The 22,314-nt window shown below is 35.7% G+C and overlaps 1 long non-coding RNA gene across 2 annotated transcripts in view; it reads left to right on the plus strand.

Moving 5' to 3' along the window:
* LOC130684052 (uncharacterized) overlaps positions 1 to 21,293 on the plus strand; it is a 62,146-nt gene extending 40,853 nt beyond the window's left edge. For both annotated transcript variants that reach the window (XR_008998180.1, XR_008998181.1), the window contains one exon: positions 21,209 to 21,293. This is a non-coding gene — a long non-coding RNA (uncharacterized LOC130684052). The remainder of the gene's footprint in view (positions 1 to 21,208) is intronic.
* The last annotated feature ends 1,021 nt before the right edge of the window (positions 21,294 to 22,314 follow it).

A 22,314-nucleotide genomic window follows, 5' to 3' on the forward strand; every position in this document is an offset into this window, starting at 1 on the left:
TAAAAAAAAAAACGTAGTTCCTAGTACTACTATTCGTTTTCTTCAATGATGTCTTACTGAATGAATCAGTTGATTAGTTACTAGATCTAGAAAGCTTCATTGGGAAACAAAATAAATATTTGTTCTTCTATGAATTTCTAAAATTTGTTATAAGAGAGACATGAGTTAAATGGTCAAAACATCTTGAACTGAAGACGGATGTGGCCTTTTAAAGAAAAATAACAAGAAAAAAACATTGAGGAAAAAGCACACAATTGGTTCTTTTGAAAAAACTTTAACGACTTTTGATGTTTTTATGAATTAACAAATACTCATGCATAAGCCTCACATCATATTTTGTATTTGTTCCATCAATCCTATATGGACAGTCATAAATATTGATACTTATATGGAGGGTTAGCAGTGCATCTGATTATTTTTTCTGAATGAGATATTGTGTCACAGCACTGTATAAAAGCCATTCGATCAGCTAAATACTGATCTACAAAATCAACTTACCTGCTGAATAATTCTGTCATGGAATTTCAGTTCCCTATGACTAGGGAATGCTTGCTTTTTGTGAAAATACTGCATTGCATCAATTGGATGCTTAGTGGTTTTGGAGGTTAAAACTCCTTTTCCCTTTGCAAGCAGGCTGCAGTTGAGTCAAGCTTTCATGGCATCAGAGAACATTTTAAAATTAAGAAACCCTAATAAAAGTAGCTTTTGCTACAAGTACATAGGCAAAGGCAGTGTGATGCTTCAGCCTGTGTGAGAAGAATAAAGTGATGAGCAAAAACCCAACATGGCTGAATCTGAAGGCTGAGTCCTTCACAGTGTCTCTGTCAGATCTTTCTTCCTGAGAAGTATAATGATTTACTTAAACCTGCTAATTTCTTGCAACTATTTTTTTTTAACTCTTTTCCTTTTTTCACCCACCCCCTGCACTTTTTTTTTTAATGAATGTCAAGGACTCTGGTTGTACCATATGCTCAGTAATTACTACGGAAGGCAGTTTGATTCTGAGATAGTTGTACACTCTGTAAGAGAAATTTAGAATTCATTAAAGCAAATACTTTAGTGAGGGGGTGCCAAAGCTTGAGTCATTTGAAACCATTGTGAACAGAGCTCTAGGAAAGATCTGGTAGTAATCAATCTTAAATAAAGAGCAAAGAGCCAAAACGATCAAAAAGGCCTTTATCCAAGACAGACTGCTGTCGTCCTAGAAAGTTCTTTCTATGGGGAAGCAGTGTGTAAGCCTTTTGTTTTTGGCTTGTGTATTCCTTTTTGTCATATATTATGCCAAAACATCCAGTTGGAGTGGGTCGTGTTTTTGGAACCTGAGAATGCTAAAGAAAACTTGTCTTAAAAGCAAGAGGAATTGAAAATACAGCAATATAATATAATACGCATGTACACTCACGTATAATATACCTATACAGACATATATCTATGGATCATTTAAATATACACGGTAAAAGTGTTATTGAATGGAACATGAGGACAGGGAAATTCTTTGAAGAAGCTGTGTAGGGAAGTAACATACTGATGTATAATTTATATATAGTTTTCTCATTGCAGAGCTGAGTAACTATACGACAGAGTTTAAAATACATCTACGTAGGAAATACATAGAAAACTCTTATTTTTCACAATAGTTTAAGTCATGACAAGCCTATCTTGCAAATGTTGTTTCTGGCATCCAGAATCTACTGACCTTTCATCCTCTTAGTGCCCCTGTGATGGGGCTGCCATCATCTCTCAGCTGACTGATGACAGTAAGGTCCTCCTGTCTGGACTCTGTTTCCAGTTTTGCTCTATTTCCCATGTAGCAGAGGATTGTCTCTTAAACAGTTATTACCATGCTGCTCAAAATCCTGCACGGACCTCTCATTCTACGTTTTTCCCCCAGCTTTATTGTGATATAATTGACATTTAACATTGTGTGTGTTGAAGTCATACAGTGTGTTGATTTGATACACTTTTATATTACAAAATGATTACCATCATAGCATTGGCTAACTCCTCCATAATATCACATAATTACCATTTGTTTGTTGTGGTGAGAGAACACTTAAGATCTACTCTGTTGGCAACTTTCATAAACAATACAGTATTATTAACTGTAATCACTATGCTATACATTGGATCCCCAAAACTTACTGATCTTACAACTGGAAGATTATACTGATTGACCACCATCTCCTCATTTCCTCCCTTCCCATAATACTTAGAAAGAAATCCAGGCTCTTCACCAAGTTCTACAGGATCCTACATGACCTCGCTCTGCTTAGCTCTCCTAGGACTCCCTGTATCTTACTCCAAGTTAGCTTCAAACACACCGTGCTCATTATGCCCAGCCCAGCGCCTGTATACCTACATCACCCACCCCCTTCCTGGAACATCTTACCTGTTTCTTTGAATAGGTAGCACCCTCCCTATTACTTGAGTCTCTCCTCTGAGCTCACCTCCTTAGAGATACTTCCCTGACCACCCTATCAAAAATAGTGCCTTTCTCTTGCCTTTGTAAATTTTTTTCATTTTATATTATACACTAAATATTAGAAATGTTAAGTTAATGTAATGTTAAATGAACAAGTAATATTCTCGTATTAAATATTAAATTTTGTATTTTAATTATGTGTTTGGTTACTCTATACTTTATTAAAATGTAACTTTCATAAGATAGGAATTTTATTTGACCTGTAGCACATGGAGAGACCTCCCTGTGTCTCTAAATAAAGATCTTGTATCTTTTCCCATCTCCAATCTCACTACTACTACCTTAATTCAAACTCATATGTGCTCTCTTATTGATCATTGCGTTATTGATCATCTATCCACTTTTCCTGTTTTCTGACTATAACCTTCTACAAGTCTTTCTCTGGCTCATCTTACCATTCATTTGCTTAAAGTGTCTCTGTGGTCTGCCATTAATAATGATAATATTTATACTGCACAGTTTGAAAAACAAGATACTTCCTCATCTGAACACTTTCCTCTCTTTGCAGTATTTCCCACTGCTCCTCTTTCTGGCACTCTGAAACATCCTTGGTGCTTTCCAGCATGTTTCCAGTTCTCTTATGCCCTCATGTCTCTGTGTGGCTGTTTTGGGGTATAGAATTGGGCCATTGTCCACCATGAATGCCCTTCAAGATTGAAAGCAAGTTTTGACATTCTGAAGTCTCCTATGAACTTCCTAATTTCTGTAGAACATCCATAGAATCCCTTTATACCTCGACTAAAGCATTTATCATTTTGTCACCTAAATTTTGTTGATGTGTTGGTTTCTCCCAGTAGCTTCTTAAGACCAAAAACGGAGTCTTGATCGTATTTGCATATCTTCAGCATCTAGAACCATACCTGTGACATAATAGGTGTTCAGTAAATATTCTTAAATTTCACTGTCAGAAGAGAAAATTTCGCAACCTCGTATTTCTTTCTTTACTGCTCATGCTTAAAGCACTTACCTCACTTACTTTCTTTTAATTAAAGATGAATAAGTTAAGTTCTGTCTTATTTTTAAATTATTCCCAGAAAGACTTCTACTCTTTCCTAAGAAATTTTGGTTTCCTTCACATTTAACATCTTTGATGCCTCAGAGGAGGTATAGTTATGTACTGTAATTTGTGTTATCCTGAATTTACCAAGAAAATATTTACATTGAACTGAAATGTCTGTTTCCTTTGTTTTTAATGATTAAAAGGCTAGACATGGAATATAGTTTTAGTTCTAGTATTCCATTAGAATTTGTTTTTAAAAAACAATAAAGAGAGAAAAAAGAAAGATGAAATTAAATCTTGCTGCTTAGAAATTTTAAACCAAAATCCCCACTGGAAATATGGATCTCATGTGATGGTACATGACGTTTATTCGTGGCCGTTTGCTTGGAGAAAAGCAGTTATCTAGAGCATTTTTGTATCACTGAGTTTCTTGGTCTAATCTCAAGTTCACCCTTTTTTGTGTGTAACTGAACTTTCTAACCTAAATTTGGAGAATTTCTTTTCCTTTTGATTTAGCTCTTAGTTTAATCCAAAATAAACTTTGAAAAAATCAAAGCAAATATTTTTGGCCCCATTCTTTCCTGGGTGAAGAGATTGCTTTTCCATCTATTTCTGTCAGATACTTTTGAATACTCTCATCTAGTATCAAGAGAAGAGGCCCTAAGTGGAAATGATAGACTATTTGGTTTGGCCAAACAGAGATCTGTGAGCCATGCCCTGGAAGTCCCATCACCTGTGTCCTCTAGTCTGATGCCATATTCTGACATTCTCTTTTAAAATAGTACAGCCCCTCCTTTGTACACTTTTGGAAATAATAAGAAAAGCATTTCTCACTGTAATTACTGATGCCTCAGTGTCTTGAGAAACATTGGTAAATAGATTTTGTGATCTTTTCTTTGTTGTAAAACTAAAGCCTGTTGTTTTTAAACAAAACCAAAAGGTTTCAATACAGCCTTTAAAAAGGAAGATTATGTAGAATTGGTCCATATGCTTCCCTGTTGTTGAGAAGCCGTTTCTTAATTTCCAAATTTACTTCTGGTACCCAAGTTCCTCAGCGTGGAATTGAAAAGAATTTCAGAAAATGTTTTAGAGATTAATAGTGGCAGAAGCAGGAAGATGCTCCAGATTTTTCTATTCAGTATTTCTATAAAAACATTATGGTGAATTCCTGGATTTAAGGATTAAAAGTTTAAAAATCATGGAGTGCCAAATAAAAGCGCAGACAGAACCTGTCTGAATGAAGCAAGTTTCCTGCTTCCATGTGCCTCTTGCCTCATTTTATCTGGAGTCCCAGGAAGGCAAGCAGCTCTCTGCACTGGCCCTTTCTACCTTTTCAGGGATATTGTTATCAGTAACACCTCTAACCGGCCCAAAGATTTCTCTCAGCATTGTCTGCCACTTTCTCTCCCCTTCTCCTACTGGCATTAAAATAGCAGCATAAAGTTCCTACCCTTTATCCATGCAGTTGTTAGGATAAAATGTTAACAATGCATTGGGTTTTTTAAAGAGTAAGCACTGTACAATGAATATACTTTAAAAATTAATATCCTGCTCAAAATTTTTGTAACTTTTCTAGAAATATGTTTCATTTTAAAATGAATGTTTTTTACATTCAAAATCATGCTTTTATTTGCTCTTGGCCAGGTCCTGTTTGCCTAACTTGCCCATGATGGGTCTGGTTTTACATCAAAGTGTTTTTACCTATGGACCCACTGTATAATGTTGCCACTTCTGTGCCTATATTTCAGTAAGACTTTTAGATATGCAATTGGAATAGCTGTCTTTGTAGAAAAAAATTAATCACTGTTGGTATTTGTCTCCTCAAATATTATTTCCAGCTTAATTTTTCACCATCTCATAAACACAGACTAATTATATATATGTATTTCAGACCTGAGGATTTAGCAAACTCGTGTCACATGACACCACTCCACAAGTTTGGCAGAATAGAACTAGCAGGCCATAAAAATTGACCTGATTTCTAGAATTCACTCCAGGGTACACAAAGACATGTCTGCTCAAAGAGATAAATCAAATAGTATATGAAGACTGACCCAATTGAGTCAGACCTGAGTTATGAGGGAATTCTAAATGATAAGGAATCTGTGTGCTTCCTTCTTGGCCCAACTCTAAACGAATAGAGTGAACAAGGCTACTTTCGACTTAACTCAGAATCCCCCTGAGTCGCAATTACAGGCAGCCTTGCCATGGCATCGCATAGCACACAGCCTGCCCTAAGTCCAAAAGAAAAAAGGGAAGAAAAAAGAAATTGATCTCCCTTATATGACTCATACTTTACTTTTAGATGACTCATTTTTTACCTTTCTCTTGAAGAAAATCAGTATTTAATACCATTAACTAGATTTTTGGAGTCTCCATAGTTGTAGAAGTTTGCTGTATTTATAAATACATATCATATAAACGTTCTGCAGTCATCTATTTTTCTTTTTCAATATGTGTGACTCAAAAGGTTTACATTCATGGGGCATTATTGCATTTACTGTGCTATCTTGTAACATACTTTTCAAATATATCTGCCTTCCTCAGTGTAGTGTGAGCTCTTTGTTGCCAGAATCTATATCTTAACCGTCATTGAGTTCCTAATACCTAAAAGAATTCCTGGTATAAAGCTGGTATTTAATAAATGTTGACTGAATGAGATATTAGAGCTCTTTATCATTATGTAATGTCCTTCTTTATCTCGTTACTTTCTTTGTTTTGAAGTCTATTTTGTCTGATACTAGTACTGCAACACCTACTTTTTTCTCCCTAATGTTTGCGTGAAATATCTTTTTCCATCCCTTGACTTTTAGTCTGCGCATGTCTTTGGGTTTGAGGTGAGTATCTTGTAAGCAGCATATAGATGGGTCTTGTTTTTCTATCCATTCAGTGACTCTGTGACTTTTGATTGGTGCATTCAATCCATTTACATTTAGGGTGATTATCGATAGGTATGTACTTATTGCCATTGCAGGCTTTAGATTCGTGGTTACCAAAGGTTCCAGGTTACTTTCCTTACTATCTAAGAGTCTAACTTAACTCACTTAGTATGCTGTTACAAACACAGTCTAAAGGTTCTTTTCTGTTTCTCCTCCTTCTTTATTTATGTATTAGGTATCAAATTCTGTACTTTTTGTCTATCCCTTGATTGACTTTGGGGATAGTTAATTTAATTTTGCATTTGCTTTGTAATTAGCTGTTCTACTTTCTTTACTGTAGTTTTATTACCTCTGGTGACAGCTATTCAACCTTAGGAACACTTCCATCTATAGCACTCCCTCCAAAATAGACTGTAGAGATGGTTTGTGGGAGGTAAATTCTCTCAGCTTTTGCTTATCTGGAAATTGTTTAATCCCTCCTTCAAATTTAAATGATAATCTTGCCAGATAAAGTAATCTTGGTTCCAGGCCCTTCTGCTTCATGGCATTAAATACATCATGCCAGTCCCTTCTCGCCTGTAAGGTTTCTGCTGAGAAGTCTGATGTTAGCCTGATGGGCTTTCCTTTGTATGTGATCTTATTTCTGTCTCTGGCTGCTTTTAACAGTCTGTCCTTATCCTTGATCTTTCCCATTTTGATTACTATGTGTCTTGGTGTTGTCTTCCTTGGGTCCCTTGTGTTGGGAGATCTGTGGATCTCCATGGCCTGAGAGACTATCTCCTTCCCCAGCTTGGTGAAGTTTTCAGCAACTACCTCCTCAAAGACGCTTTCTATCCCTTTTGCTCTCTCTCCTTCTTCTGGTATATGCAAATTTTGTTCCGCTTGCATTGGTCACACAGTTCTCTCAATATTCTTTCATTCTTAGAGATCCTTTTTTCTCTCTGTGCCTCAGCTTCTTTGTATTCCTCTTCTCTAGTTTCTATTTCATTTATTGTCTCCTCCACCATATCCAACCTGTTTTTAATACCCTCCATCATGCTCTTCAATGACTGGATCTCCAACCTGAATTCATTCCTGAGTTCATGGATGTCTTTCCATACCTCCATTAGGATGTTGATGATTTTTATTTTGAACTCCCTTTCAGGAAGGGTCACGTGGTCCATATCATTTAAATCTTTCTTGGGAGTTGTTTTAATAATTTTACTCTGGACAAGGTACCTTTGGCGTTTCATGGTTGTATATGGCGCCCTCTAGTGTCCAGAAGCTCTATTCTGGAGCTGCTCAGCCCCTGAAGCAATGTCAGGGGTTGCAGGGGAGCGGTACTGGTGCCTGGGGGTAGGAAAGAGCTGTTCCCCGCCTCCCGGCTGCTGTGCCTGTCTCCACTGCCTGAGCCAGTGGGCCAGTCACACAGGTATACGATTTTGTCCCAGAGCAGCCGGATATGGATCTTTTCTTTCCACAAGCGGCCGGAATCCCAGTCTCCTCAGGAACTCTGCCCGTATTAACTTTCCAACCTGGTAGTCATGCGAGTCTCATGAAAGCACCATGAAATGTAGGTTTGTGCTCCCAGAGCAGATCTCCAGGGCTAGGTATTCAGCAGTCCCAAGCCTTCCACTCCCTCCCTGCTCTGTTTGTCTTCCTCCCGCCAGTGAGCTGGGGTTGAGGAAGGGCTCGGGTCCCGCGGAGCCACAGCTCTGTTACGTTACCCCATTCGGTGAGGTCTGCTCTTTTCTCCAGGTGTGTGCAGTCTGTTGCCGCTCTCTTTCCTGTTGCTCTCTCAGGTTTAGTTGTGCCAACTATATTTTCTAATTGTATCCAGTTTTAGGAGGAAGCCTCTGTCTCTCTTCTCACACCGCCATCTTTAATCCTCTCCCCTGAATGAGATATTAGAAAGCATAATAAATATACTGAGGATTGATAACAATCTGAAAATTAGATGAAGTTGATACATACGCACTAAAGCAATTTACCAATAGTATTTCTCAAGAAAATAATCCAGTTCTTAAGCCACTTAGGCTCTCTATCTTTTTCTGAACATTTGCTATTTCCTTCTTTAAATGTCTCATCAGAAGAATGCAACCTGATCAGGTTGTGTGTCTTTGTAACCTACTGTAACATATCAAAAGGAAAAAAATTTAAAAAAAGAATTCCATCTTATATGACTCATTAAACATCAAGGAAAATATTCCCTAATACTATACAGATTAATGAAAAAGAGCTCTTTATAACATAGTACGTAACTAGACCACAAACTGAAATTAATAAAATAATTTAAATCATTTTAGATCAATGAAATATGAGCTCCTTTAGCATAAGGGCTGTATATTTTTCTTCTATTCCCAATCATTCCCTATTACCTGTTACATAGAGCCTTTCCATTAATGGTTTGGAGACATTCTTCAACAAGTAATTGTTTGATGAATAAAGATTTGTAGTTTTATAGTTGAAATTCATTTTAGAGGTAATATAGGGCAATGTCCTATCAGTCAAAATCAAGCTTGATTTTATAATTTTCATAACAGGATGGTCTTTGCTTGATCTTATCTACTGACAAGAAGTGCATTGAGTTCAAAGGAATATAGAAAACAAGGTCTATGGACTGATTATGCTGTAAGACTATATACACTTACTAAATTTGGAATAAATTTTAATTGAAACATGTTAGAGGCAAAGCATCAGTCACATGGCTTACATTTGTGGAAAGAATTGTCCATCAAAAGATAAAGGCCCTGAGCAGCTCAGATAAAGTGGCAAGAAACAGAGTAAATGATATCTTGCTTAAAATTCCCCAGGACTTCATCCCCTCTTCTGCCTTAATTAGCCGAGAACAAATCCCATTCAGGGAAAATCATTAAGTATTTAATTTTTGAATTTATGCTTTTACATACATTCCTCACTTCCAGTTCACCATCATTTTTTTTTTTTGGTTTCATTAATATACAATTACATAAGCAACATTATGGTTACTAGACTACCCCCATTATCAAGTCCCCACCACATACTGCATCACAGTCACTGTCCATCGGCTTAGTAAGATGCTAGAGAATCACTACTTGTCTTCTCTGTGTTATACTGCCTTCCCCGTGCCCCGCCCCCTACATTATGTGTTCTAATTGTAATACCCGCTTTTCCCCCTATCCCTCCCTTCCCACCCATCCTCCCCAGTCCCTTTCCCTTTGGTAACTGTTAGTCCATTCTTGGGTTCTGTGAGTCTGCTGCTATTTTGTTCCTTCAGTTTTTTCTTTGTTCTTATACTCCACATATGAGTGAAATCATTTGATACTTATCTTTCTCCACCTGGCTTATTTCACTGAGCATAATACCCTTCAGCTCCATCCATGTTGTTGCAAATGGTAGGATTTGTTTTCTTCTTATGGCTGAATAATATTCCATTGTGTATATGTACCACATCTTCTTTATCCATTCATCTACTGATGGACACTTAGGTTGCTTCCATTTCTTGGCTATTGTAAATAGTGCTGCAATAAACATAGGTGTGTATATGTCTTTTTGAATCTGAGATGTTGTATTCTTTGGGTAAATTTCTAGGAGTGGAATTCCTGGGTCAAATGGTATTTCTATTTTGAGTTTTTTGAGGAACCTTCATACTGCTTTCCACAATGGTTGAACTAATTTACATTCCCACCACAGTGTAGGAGGGTTCCCCTTTCTCCAAATCCTCACCGACATTTGTTGTTGTTTGTCTTTTGGATCCTAACTGGTGTGAGGTGATATCTCATTGTGGTTTTAATTTGCATTTCACTGATGATTAGCAATGTGGAGCATCTTTTCATGTGCCTGTTGTCCATCTGAATTTATTCTTTGGAGAAGTGTCTGTTCAGCTCCTCTGCCCATTTTTAATTGGCTTATTTACTTTTTGTTTGTTGAGGTGCGTGAGCTCTTTACACCCATTCATTTTGGATGTCAACCCTTTATTGGATCTGTCATTTATGAATATATTCTCCCATACTGTAGGATGCCTTTTTCTTCTATTGATGATGTCCTTTGCTATACAGAAGCTTTTCAGCTTGATATAGTCCCACTTGTTCATTTTTGCTTTTGTTTCCCTTGAAGATATGTTCATGAAGAGGTTGCTCATGTTTATGTCCAACAGATTTTTGCCTATGTTTTTTTCTAAGAGTTTTGTGGTTTCATGACTTACATTCAGGTCTTTGATCCATTTCAAACTTAATTTTGTGTATGGGGTTAGACAATGATCCAGTTTCATTCTCTTACATGTAGCTGTCCAGTTTTGTCAACACCAGCTGTTGAATATGCTGTCATTTCCCCATTGTATGTCCATGGCTCCTTTATCATATATTAATTAACCATATATGTTTGGGTTAATATCTGAACTCTCTGTTCTGTTCCACTGGTCTGTGGCTCTGTTCTTGTGGCAGTACCAAATTGTCTTGATTACTGTGCCTTTGTAGTAGAGCTTGAAGTTGGGAAGCTATATACCCCTGCTTTATTCTTCCTTCTCAGGATTACTTTGGCTATTCGGGGTTTTGTGGTTCCATATGAATTTTAGAACTATTTGCTCTAGTTCGTTGAAGAATGCTGTTGGTATTTTGATAGGGATTGCATTGAATCTGTAGATTGCTTTAGGCAGGATGGCCGTTTTTTTGACAGTATTAATTCTTCCTAGCCAAGAGCATGGGATGAGTTTCCATTTGTTAGTGTCCTCTCCATCATTCTTTTTTTTCTTTACATGACTGCCATTTTCTACTCCAACTTTTCAGGTTTTATTTGTTTTTTTTTTTTTTCTTTAATTCTAGCATCTTTTTGTGATAAATGGCCCTGCCTTCAAGTTCACCTGGGTTGTGGCCCTGTTCCCACCACCCGTAAAGAAATCTCTGAAGCATCACTGAAGATTTCAAGCTGGAAAAAGTTTGAAACAAGATCATTAATTGTCAAAATCCAAATTACAATTTCCCTCTTAAGCTTTTGATCCTGAAGCTTAAATTTATTCTAAAAGAAAATTTTATTAAAGTTATTATGATGAATTTCTTATATAGGAAAGAAAAATACTGATCTAGGGGTCAAAACTAATTTGTTCATTGGTTGTAAATTTAGTCACATGGTTATGAAACTAACATTCATATTTAGCACCATTTCTGTTTACAAGTGGGAGAGCCAGGATTCCACTCTAATTTTCTCTCATTTCCTGTTTGGAAATCTATTACTTATTCCACCATATCGCCAATACCTTAGTGCTGTTCCTTAGTTAATATCATCAGTAGAGGCTAAAGCTTTGGAGCATTTTAAATGTAATTTATTTCTGATATGTATATAAGGTATTTATTAGTCCTCTTACATAATGTGAAAAAGTGCTGAGAAATAATATAAAGCTCTGACGTATAGGTTATGCACCATGGTCACATCAAGCACCTTACCCAGTTAAATGTTGCTATCAGTGGAACAGGCTTTTGGAGTTAATGTGGTTATATTGATTGGATTCTCTTTTTTGTTCCAGCCCCATTGCACCAGTCTCTTTACTTGGTGAAAGAGCAAGCAATGGACTGGGTACTAGTGGATTTGGCTTCTCATTCCACATCTCCCTGGATGTGTCTAACTTGGTCAGATAATTATTCTCTCTGGCCTCAGTTTTTCAATATGAAGCAAACCATGCATGTATCCTATTGCTAAAAATGTTCAAATAAAAGGCATTAAATGGTAACAAACAATAGGTACCATGTATTGGACACTTCCAACTTGCCTGGAATTATGCCTTATTTGTGTTATCTAATTCTGAAAATAACCTAAAACTTTCTCTTTTTGTACTCTGTATCCGTCATCATCAAAAATAATTAGGCACCCACCAACTTCCTTCATACAAGTTGTTTGTTATTCATGGTGTCTGATGGTGAGTCATCCTTATAGGTATTTTACAATCAGCCTAAAAGGGGCAGAGAAGACATGAAACAAATATATGGATTTTCAACTTAACTTTTTCATGTCATGAAGAACTTTTTCCTCAGTTTTATATAGAAGACAAAGAAAAGGAGTACAGCGTTATAGTTGGTTCATCAAGTATTTAAGCTCTGAATGCCTCAGCATTTATAAGGAAGGATATGGATTATACATAAACTTCTAATACTGTTAGGGGCCAACACAAAAGTTTCTGCTTCGTATTACTGGCATGGAAAGTAATAGATTAAGGCATGACTGAGCCAACTTAGGAAAAGGAAACAATATTCATGTGCTTAGTTGTATTATATTACAAGTTGTTTTATTCTTTTGCTCATCTTTGGATATGCAGCAGTACAAAATTATAATCCCAGTGTTTTTATTGAACCGATACATTACATGATAACAGGGCAGAAAATATAGAAAACATTCTATAACTGTCCATGCCAAGTGCATTATAAAAATGGAGACATGACTATCTGGCATGCAGTGTATTTTTCCTTTAGATTTTCCAAGCTTTTATTATTTCTCTTTTTGCCAATTTTTGAGAGTATTTAGTGCTGCCTAGTAGTAACTATAATCAGTGACAATTTCTGTGCTTTGTGATCTTTCTAATATTGTAACCCAAAGGAAAGCAATGAGGTCTGTGGTTATATGGGAATCCTGAGAGAAGAAATTCTACACTGCTAAATGACATTTTCAGCATACATTTCAGTTATCTAGTTATCAAATCATTCAGTTACTTCTTTGAGAGTTCTGAATAGCACGTATCACACCATGCCTATTACTGACACTCATCTCCAAAATGATTTAGCGGGTAAAGACAATTATAATTGGATTTGAGATATTTTAAGGAAGTGTGTTTGTGTCCTAAACCATTAATGAATGCCAAGGAGTATCTAAAAATGATATTCTAATGACAATTTGAAGACATAGATAGACTGTTCAAGGACTAGTCATCATTTTCACAATATGAAGTAGGTTTATGACCACAGATAGTGGGTAATTTTAAACATTCTTCTGAGACATTTCTGCTTCCCTCAAGTAGGATTATATACAACAAAGACCTGGGTATTCCCAGGAAGCTGATTAAAACCAGTCAGTCCTATGATTGGTCTCCATCTTCTCATCATAAATGTCTTGAACTGAGGAAGTCAAATGTTCAGCTCCTATTTGTTAGAATGATCATGTGACCCATTGAGATAATTGTCTTAAACTCTTTCTGCAGTGATTTTACAGGGGTGTTTCATATGTGTGTTTCTATCACTCTCTGTACTCTTCTGAAGTCCTGTGCAGCAGGCTTGCCTGAAAACACATCTTCAAACTTTAGCATATCAGAAACACCTGTCAAATTTTTAAAATATCAATTTCCAAGCCCCATACCCAGAAAATTCTAATTTGTTAGATTGACGTTGGAGGTAATTGGCTGAAAACACCTTAAATACATTGGAATGGATGATCACCGAGGATCATTTCACTTTCAACTTTTTCTGAAATGGGATGAAATAATTTATCTTAAAGATATATAAACCCAAATGTCACATGGTCTCTATAATGTATACTAGTATTGAGGACCTATTAATTTATGTGAGCTGGTGTTATTTTTCATATGGTCTCAGTGGAGTTAGAACTTCAGTCCCATTTCTTTTACCATGCCTGAAACTTACATTCAGAACCATTCTCTTCTCACCCGCTAAGCTAATGTTGGCCAAAAATCCACTGCTGGCAGAACCTTTTCCCATATGTTTATTGTGAGGTAGGAGGTTGATGTTTAATTCATTCAACATTCAATAAATACTTGAAACCCAGCTTAAGACTAAATGGTGTTTTGGTCGGTTTGTATAGTATTACAATGTTTCAGTTGTGTGCATCTTAGTTTTGCATGACCCTTTTCATACTTGGAAGGAAAAAACCTCCAACTAAGTAGATAGAAAATTAGGAAATGGCTTCTCTTTGAGTAAAATTTATCTCTGATTTGCATCTTTAGCCCTGAATTTGCCCTGAGAAAACAAATCCATCAGTAGCTCAAAGACAGCAAAGTTGTCAGGTACATTTTCTTCTGAGCATTTCTACTTACCTCGTATCCTTTCCCTTAACTAGTGGAGGAAATGTGACAGCTGCATCTTATTTTCTTGTATCTGTAAGTCCTCAGGGCATACCTACTCAGGAGCTAATCTGCTACACTTAAATATATCTATTTGCTACTTGCTCTAAAGAAAGAAAGTGCAGGAACTATCAGAGTATATCAAACTATTTTTTGTGTATAATATTCAGACAGTCCAATGACAAATGAGGGTCCAAATGAAAATGCTTCTCTTTTTAAGCTGACCTTTAAATGCATTAAATGCATTAAATTTTAATGTGCACATATTAGAACCCTTAGAGAGAACCAACGAAAGCATGTTACTTGGTAGCCTCCAATATGTTAAGTCATTTGTCATTTAAAGTTATCATTTGCTGATTAGCAATGCATGCTTGGGTGGTGATTAAAACTATATTCTAGGGAAGATGGATAAAAGAAATATTTTTTTAAAAACTAATTTATGTTATTTTTTCCAAGAAATCATAATTTGCACTAGCATTTGTTAACCTATAACCTACTTGAAAGATCTAAAATATTGTTAGGTCTTATAAAACATTTTGTATAGAAAAGGTTGATGTCTATTTTCTATTTTATTCTTTTTGTATACATGAAGGACAACATGAGAGTTATTGTGTGCTACATAATATTATATAACTTTCTCAAAAGAATGATACCCAAAATAAAACGTTGGAATTGTGTATAAAATAAGATATAGAACACAAATTTGCAAATTCTTAGAATGAAATAAACACTGCAGTTAAGCATTATGGTTCCTAGTAATTAAAGGAAAATGTGGGAACAGATATTACCTAATTGTCTAAGGAATATCAGAAATCAGCAAAATACAAATTTTCTTATTTCTAAATTCCAATGTAAATTAACTTATTTCATAAATCCTAATGTGAGAGATAATCATACACAAAATGCAATGTTTCCAAAAGTAATTTTATAGATTAGGAGGCAGGCTTTTGGGTTGCCTGTATTTAGACAAGTACAAATTTTTCCTCAACAAAAACAAATACATATATGAATTTATGTAAATACCTGGACAGGCATGCTAGTAAAATCCCAGAGTTTTGAAATATAGAGTGTTACAGTCTTAGGTCTGGAAAATTTTTTAAGCAGATGTGTTTAGTTATAAGAGATTCTCAGTATAGTAGAAATATTATTATTGGTGTTGTAATCAATATTCTAGAAATCTGATAGTAACAATAACAGATCTCCCATGAGCTACAAAATGTATCTCCAAGAGCTTACAAAATTATATAACTTTTTCTATTTATTAAAAATCACCTAATATGTCTTTCATGAACCAGGGATTGAGTTTTGCCATATAACCATGTTTTATATTGAGTTGGATTTTTTCCTTTTTTCTGTTCTTCCTTTTGTTTTGTTGTTTTTCCTTCCATTCTTTTACTTGTTTTATCTTTCTTTGGGTTTCTCAACTAGAATTATCTAAGAGATTTGGCTACTCGTAAGGCTCCTGATTCATGGTACTAAAGCCTTTAACTCAATGTGGGAAAAAGTACTTATTTCACTCTACAGCCTTAAATATGTATGCATCAAATCTATCTAAAAACAATATTGAATAATTGTACATATGTTAAATAGACAAAGAATTAATCCATGTACCATTTCAAATTGGAATTTAATGTGTAGAAAGACAGCTTTCATTCTGGTTGTATAATCATGATAGAGGTTGAATCTTCATTACGTTAGATACATAATCAGTGACAAGTCGTATAGTTCAGCTCATGTCATTATAATCGAAGGTTGATAACAGACACCAAACACTAACAAACCTTACATTTTTCATAATTATCCATCAGTGAAATGAAAAACATGAGTGTTCTTACTAAGGAACATTCGATTAAGAGAACCAGATTTAAAGTTTATTGATTGAAAAAGCTAGAATTTTAAGAACTGGAATTTGAAAAGCTGGAATTTTGAGGAAAGAAGAGTAAGTCTGTCCTTACAGACCTTTCAAATATCAAGAGGAAATTGTTTAATAACAAAGGGTAGCAAAAATTGAAGCTCACCACTCAAGTACATAACTAATGTGTACAAGATCTTTTAGCTTCTTTTTGCAGCTGTGTATCTTAATTGAGAAGTATACTGGGACCCTATAATATGCAGCATAATAACCATGGCATGATAAAGCCAAGTGAAGTATCTCATTCTGACATAAGTAGAAATTTGAATCACTCCGATTTCTTTTTAAAAATCCACATTACAGGTAACTGTCTCGCCATTAATATTGGCATGTGTGTTCAGTTCTAACAGCTAAAACCCCCATTGCAATTTATTATAAACTGTAAAGCAGTATCTTGGACTTAGTACATTTCTTTTTAACTTTATAATTTTCTTGTCACATTATCAAGATCAGCTTTAGAGAAGGGAAAAGGGAGAAAAGTTCAGGTAGTTTTTGAGCTTAAGTATCAAACCAGAAGGTTGTGTAGCAGATCCCCAACCATTCAGCAATTAGGAGCAGTTAGAATCTGTCATCCTTTGCAGTATGGGGAGAAGAGTCTTTCCGTTTACACAGTAGGAGTAGACTTACAATTTCTGGTACCTCACAAATTTCCTTTTGTAGACTTGGAGGGGATTGGCCTTTATCTCAGCTTTCTTATCTTCTTTAATTCCATATTCTAGGTTTTCAAAGAAATTCAGGTAAAAATAATATTGTACATCAGGAAGAAGAAATTAAAGGAAACTATGATCACTTTTAATTATGTTGTAATACCATTTTGAAGAGTGGAGATAACCTGTGACCCCAAAACTTTGATTAGGAATTTAAGTGAAATTTACTATAAATGGTTGCTATTTTAATAATATCATGTTGTGATTATAAGTGAATGTGGCCTAATAGTGTCTCCTTTGATTCCAGCAGCTTTTCAGTAGAACAGAAAGAAATATTTCTGTCAATGTAGTTTTGTCAGAGCAATGCCAATTCTAGCCTGAAATCTCTAAAAATGATTGTAACTTAATAGACGATTAGACTGTGTAAATTCCAAAAACTCAGTAAATTAGAAAGTGATAGCTAATTAATCTGCAAACATTTTAAAGTGTATTATCTGAGTAGTCTTATCAGAAAGTCAGCTGAAGCATTTTAAGTAATAAATTCACTTTACTTTTTACCCTTGATATTAGTTAAAATCAGCATGGCCAGCCAGATTTTTCTTCTTACAAAATTAGTTTTTATTGATTCATTTAAAAAAGAATGCCATACTGTAAAGTATTGAATACTAAGGAGTTTACTTTTTAAAAGACTGGTCTCTTGAAAACAAACTATCTTAATATTTTATGTGGGTGCTGATAAGTTGACACTCTCCCTTGTTTGTTTAAGCATTGTGTTTTTAGGTTAAAGATGAGGATTTTTAGTCACTGACAGATCTTTTCCAGAAGCCTTGGGCTGGAAAGGAAATTGTCAATTTTAGTTGGGAGTTGTGAGTACTCAAATTAAGTACCTTGAATATCTATAGCTAGAGCTCCCACAGTTAAATATGAGCTAAAGTGAAAACCTTAGTTCTTTCCCAAGCCGTTTTGGAAATGCTAATAAACATGGCATCAAAAAAAGGGTTCTGAGGAAGACTGGTCAGGCTGCTTTGCCCATCACTGCTCCTCCCTGAGATCCCTGTGCCCAGTAGCATATCAGAAGCTCTTAGGAAGCTCATAGTATACATGCCCAGGTAACTCCGCACTTCTCAAGGTGATTCGAGCACTTTTCCCCTTGTGGTCTTCCTCCCAAATACACATAATGCAACTGAAATTATGGAAAAAAAAAAAACAGACGAATGTCAGTAGAGTGGCTTCCTACAATTTACCTAACTGGTACTCTCAGGGTTTTCAAAATCATGGAAAGTCTGAGAGATTCTCACAGCCAAGAGGAACATAAAGAGACATGAAAACTAAATGTAGTGTATCCTAGTTGGGATTCCAGAATAAAATAAAAGGACATTAGGTAAAAACTAAAGTAATCTAAGTGAACTATGGACTTTAGTTAATAATAACATTAATATTGTTCATTGATTATAACAAAGGTGCCATATTCATATAAAACATTCATTAGGGAAACTGTGTGTACAGGTACATGGGAATTCTACAATCTGTTCAGTTTTTCTGTAAATCAAAAATTCTGTTCTAGAGATAAAACACCTATTAATTTAAAAAAGGGACATTAACAAAGCATGTACCTCTTATAAATTTTTTTTTTATTGACGTATAGTTGATAATACAATCTTATATTAGTTTCAGATATACAACACAGTGGTTCAACATTTACCCACATTATTAAATCCTCACCCCTCTAGTACAGTTACTGTCTCTCAATATAGGAAGATCTTACAGAATCATTGACTATATTCTCCATGAGGTACTACTATCCCTGTTACCAACTTACATTATGATTGAGAATTTTTATGCTTCTTTATCCCCCTCGCCCTCTCAACCCACCCCAACCCCTCCCCCATGGTAACTGCCAGTCACTTCTCAGTGTCTGTAAGTCTATTGCTATTTTGTTGATTTTGTTTTGTTTTGTTTTTAGATTCCACAAGTAAGTGAAATCATACAGTATTTGTCTTTCGCCTCCTCGCTTATTTTGCTGAGCATAATACCCTCTAGGTCCATCCATGTTGTCACATATACTTCTTTATGTGAAACTTTTTTTAATTACAAGTGTTCAATCTGTGCACAGAATGGATTGAACCGTATAAGAATATGGAAATTAAGCTATTCTGGTAAAATAAAAGTAATCAGAGCGTGTGAACATAAGGATACTGAGCCAAGAATCTCACTATCAATAAAATATTGTGATCTAGAAGGTCACAATTTGAATCTAGATAGTTTCTTCAGTCCATCAGACATGTGAAGTTGCCACAAAAACTCAAAAGAAATATAATCCTTAGACTCCTGAATTAGGTCCTTTGATATTTGACTGGAAGACATGACAAAACATCTTTTGAACACTGCAGAATCATCTCTAGGAAAGGTGTATTGAAGTTTTCAGAGGGAGATACACAGGCTTGACAGTTAATTCCGAGGATGCGCTCCTCTCATGAGTCTCAAGACATTTGCCATGTCTGTCTTGGAACATTCCTTCAGTCCTACACAATATCTGGGGACAGATTCACAAGTAACTCTTGTTATTGCACTTACCAAGTTTTCAGTCTCTTATGCCAGCAATTCCAGAAAAACTGGAAGTGTCAGTATTTCAGACATGATGACTTTGTATAATTATAATAACAATAACAAAGGTAGTGACTTCTATTTTGAGCATCACTAGCCTATAGTACTTATTGGTCATGCCATCGACTATGCTGAGCCCTTTAGTTTTTTCTACTGAAACTTTGTAACAAACCAATGACTCAGGCATCATTGTCCTCGTTTTACAAGTGAGGAAACCCTTCTGTGCAAATGGTTCTTTGCACATTGTCAGTGATACAGGAATGCTACTTGATCTATTCACAAGCCCTTCAGTCAATGTTTTAAAAGCTAAACTTCTTACACCCTGCTTAACTACCTTCTTAGGGACAATCAATAGAACCTTTATGGGAAGCAATTTTGGGAGAAGTTTTGTGTTTTCATCAAGTTAGTTTGAATGAGTTCACTCCTCTAGCTCTTCCTGGTATGAAAAGAAAACTAGAATGGGCACCTGAGGACAACATCCAAAGTCAGTAAAAAACAGATGATGCTTGTTAGAAATCTGGTAGGAAAACTTACTTTCTTTACAGCTTAATTGGTTTGTGACTATCTCTAAACAAACCTTGGTAGCCAGCAGTAAATTAGTTTCAATACATTTTTTTTTCTTGTTTGGAGGTTTTTGCTTGAGTTACTGTGTTTGAAAAGAGGAAGTGTTCTTAGTTTCCATCAGGGATAGTCGCCTGTGTCATCACGTATGTTACCATCCTCACTGTGGGGACAGCAGGCTCTCAGTGAGACTACATAGCTGCCAACAGCTTTACAAAACCGAGTCATGAATCACCTCTCATCAACTACACCTCTAAACTGAGTGGCATCAGCATATAAATGAAGGCTGTGCAAAACACCTACTCCACAACTTATTCAAACTTTAATTTACACCTATATGATATATGATCTATGTCAGTGATTTAATTTTTCCAGATCTGATTTGACTTAGTTGTGAATTAATACCATAAAGTAGGACATAGTTCTAATACTATACTTTGTGTCCTTTCTCTATGTAAGATTTATACTGAGAGAAAATACCATGCCCCCCTAATCTGTAGATAAGGTTCAGGGAAATTCACTAAAAAATATTAAGTCAAAACTATCTTTTCTTGTAATACATAACATCTGGAATAACATACCCACCTCTGATTTGAACTGAACACTTTGAAACTGAAAGGGCTAATATGTTGACTACGTCCTTTTCTAGGTTTCAGGAAGAGTTTTGTTTTTAAAAGAGTACTTGGAATAATTTTCCATAATCCAACATTTCTCCTCAGCCATTCCTTTTCCCACCTTTTTCTACCCAGTTTTCTCATACTGCAGGTTTTCCCTCTACTGAAGGATTGTTTGACTCTACAGTCTACTTGATGTCAGTGAAAGTTAACTAAAATGTGTCCTTAAGTGCCAAGCAGTAGCTTTAAAAAAAAGGATATATAGATTGATAGTGATATTATATTGAAAGAATAGATATGTCATAAATGATCTATATAAGACAAGGCATTAACAAGGGTTACCTCTTGATTTTGAAAGTGGATTATTGGACATGTTTACTTTTGGTCATAGCAAACCACTTAGCTTGCTATAAATTTGCCCTATCTTGGTACTGCTAATGTCAGATCATATTTCGCCAAAATTAATGGCTACTATTTTTCTTTTTCCAATCACAGGAGAGGTCACAGGGCATTAAAGAATGGCAGATGATCGGAAAGATGAAGCAAAGGTGCCTCACTGGACCTCAGCTCAACTAACAGGCGTCCACACACCCACATCCACCTGAGATTAAAGATCAAGGCGGGGCAGGGGAGGGACTGGTCAGAAGCGCCAATGGATTCCCGTACAGGGAGGACGAAGAGGGCACCTTTGGAGAGCACGGGTCACAGAGCACCTATCCAAGTGCCAAAGAGAATGGGATCAATGGAGAGCTGACCTCAGCTGACAGAGAAACAGCAGGTAACCGAAGGCTCTTCTGTCACCAGTGCTTACTTTGCACTTTGAAGTCTTTTTATTCTGAAAGCAAGTTGATTTATAGCGCTGATCCTGTTTCACTGGTGCCAGGACTGAAATTCCAGTTCGTCAGGGGAAATAGACACCAAAAGGAGAGAGAAAACATGGAAACTAGTCCAACTTACCCCCAAATTAGTTGCATTCTCAATTTCATCTCCCTATTTAGTTTTTACCTTTAACTTTAATAGACAAATGGCTCTGTGTGTGTGTGTGTGTGTGTGTGTGTGTGTGTGTATGTTTTGCTAATAATTATCAGCATTTTAATTCATTCAGAAATAACTACCGAGTCGTATTGGACTTAAATCCAATTGATTGATTAGCATATTTACTTTTTTTGGGCAGAAAGGAATGTCAAGTCCATCTCTTGGCCTTTAAAAAGAAAAAAGAGGGCACCATGTAAGAACTTATTCACTAAAAAAAAGAACTTATTTACTATGTAAGAACTTGTTCACCATGTGAGAACTTGTTCATTATGCTTCAGAAGATTGGAAACTGTTGAGAATTAGGCTTGGGGTTGATTAATGATTGTGCATTGAGTCCCCTATACAGAATTTTATTGTTGTTAACAACCATTTGATCAATAAATATGAGAGATGCCCTCTCAAAAAAAATAAAATGAAAGAAAAAAAGAGAAAAAAAAAAGAAAAAAGAGGGACTAAAAGGAAAAGAAAGAAAACAAACATACACACATACACAGGAACCATTTCATACTTCCCCAGATAGCTTTGTAAGAAGTAATAGGCAGCTAATTTAAGAACATAATATAATG

Source organism: Manis pentadactyla, chromosome 6, assembly GCF_030020395.1.
Source record: "Manis pentadactyla isolate mManPen7 chromosome 6, mManPen7.hap1, whole genome shotgun sequence".
NCBI lineage: Eukaryota > Metazoa > Chordata > Mammalia > Pholidota > Manidae > Manis > Manis pentadactyla.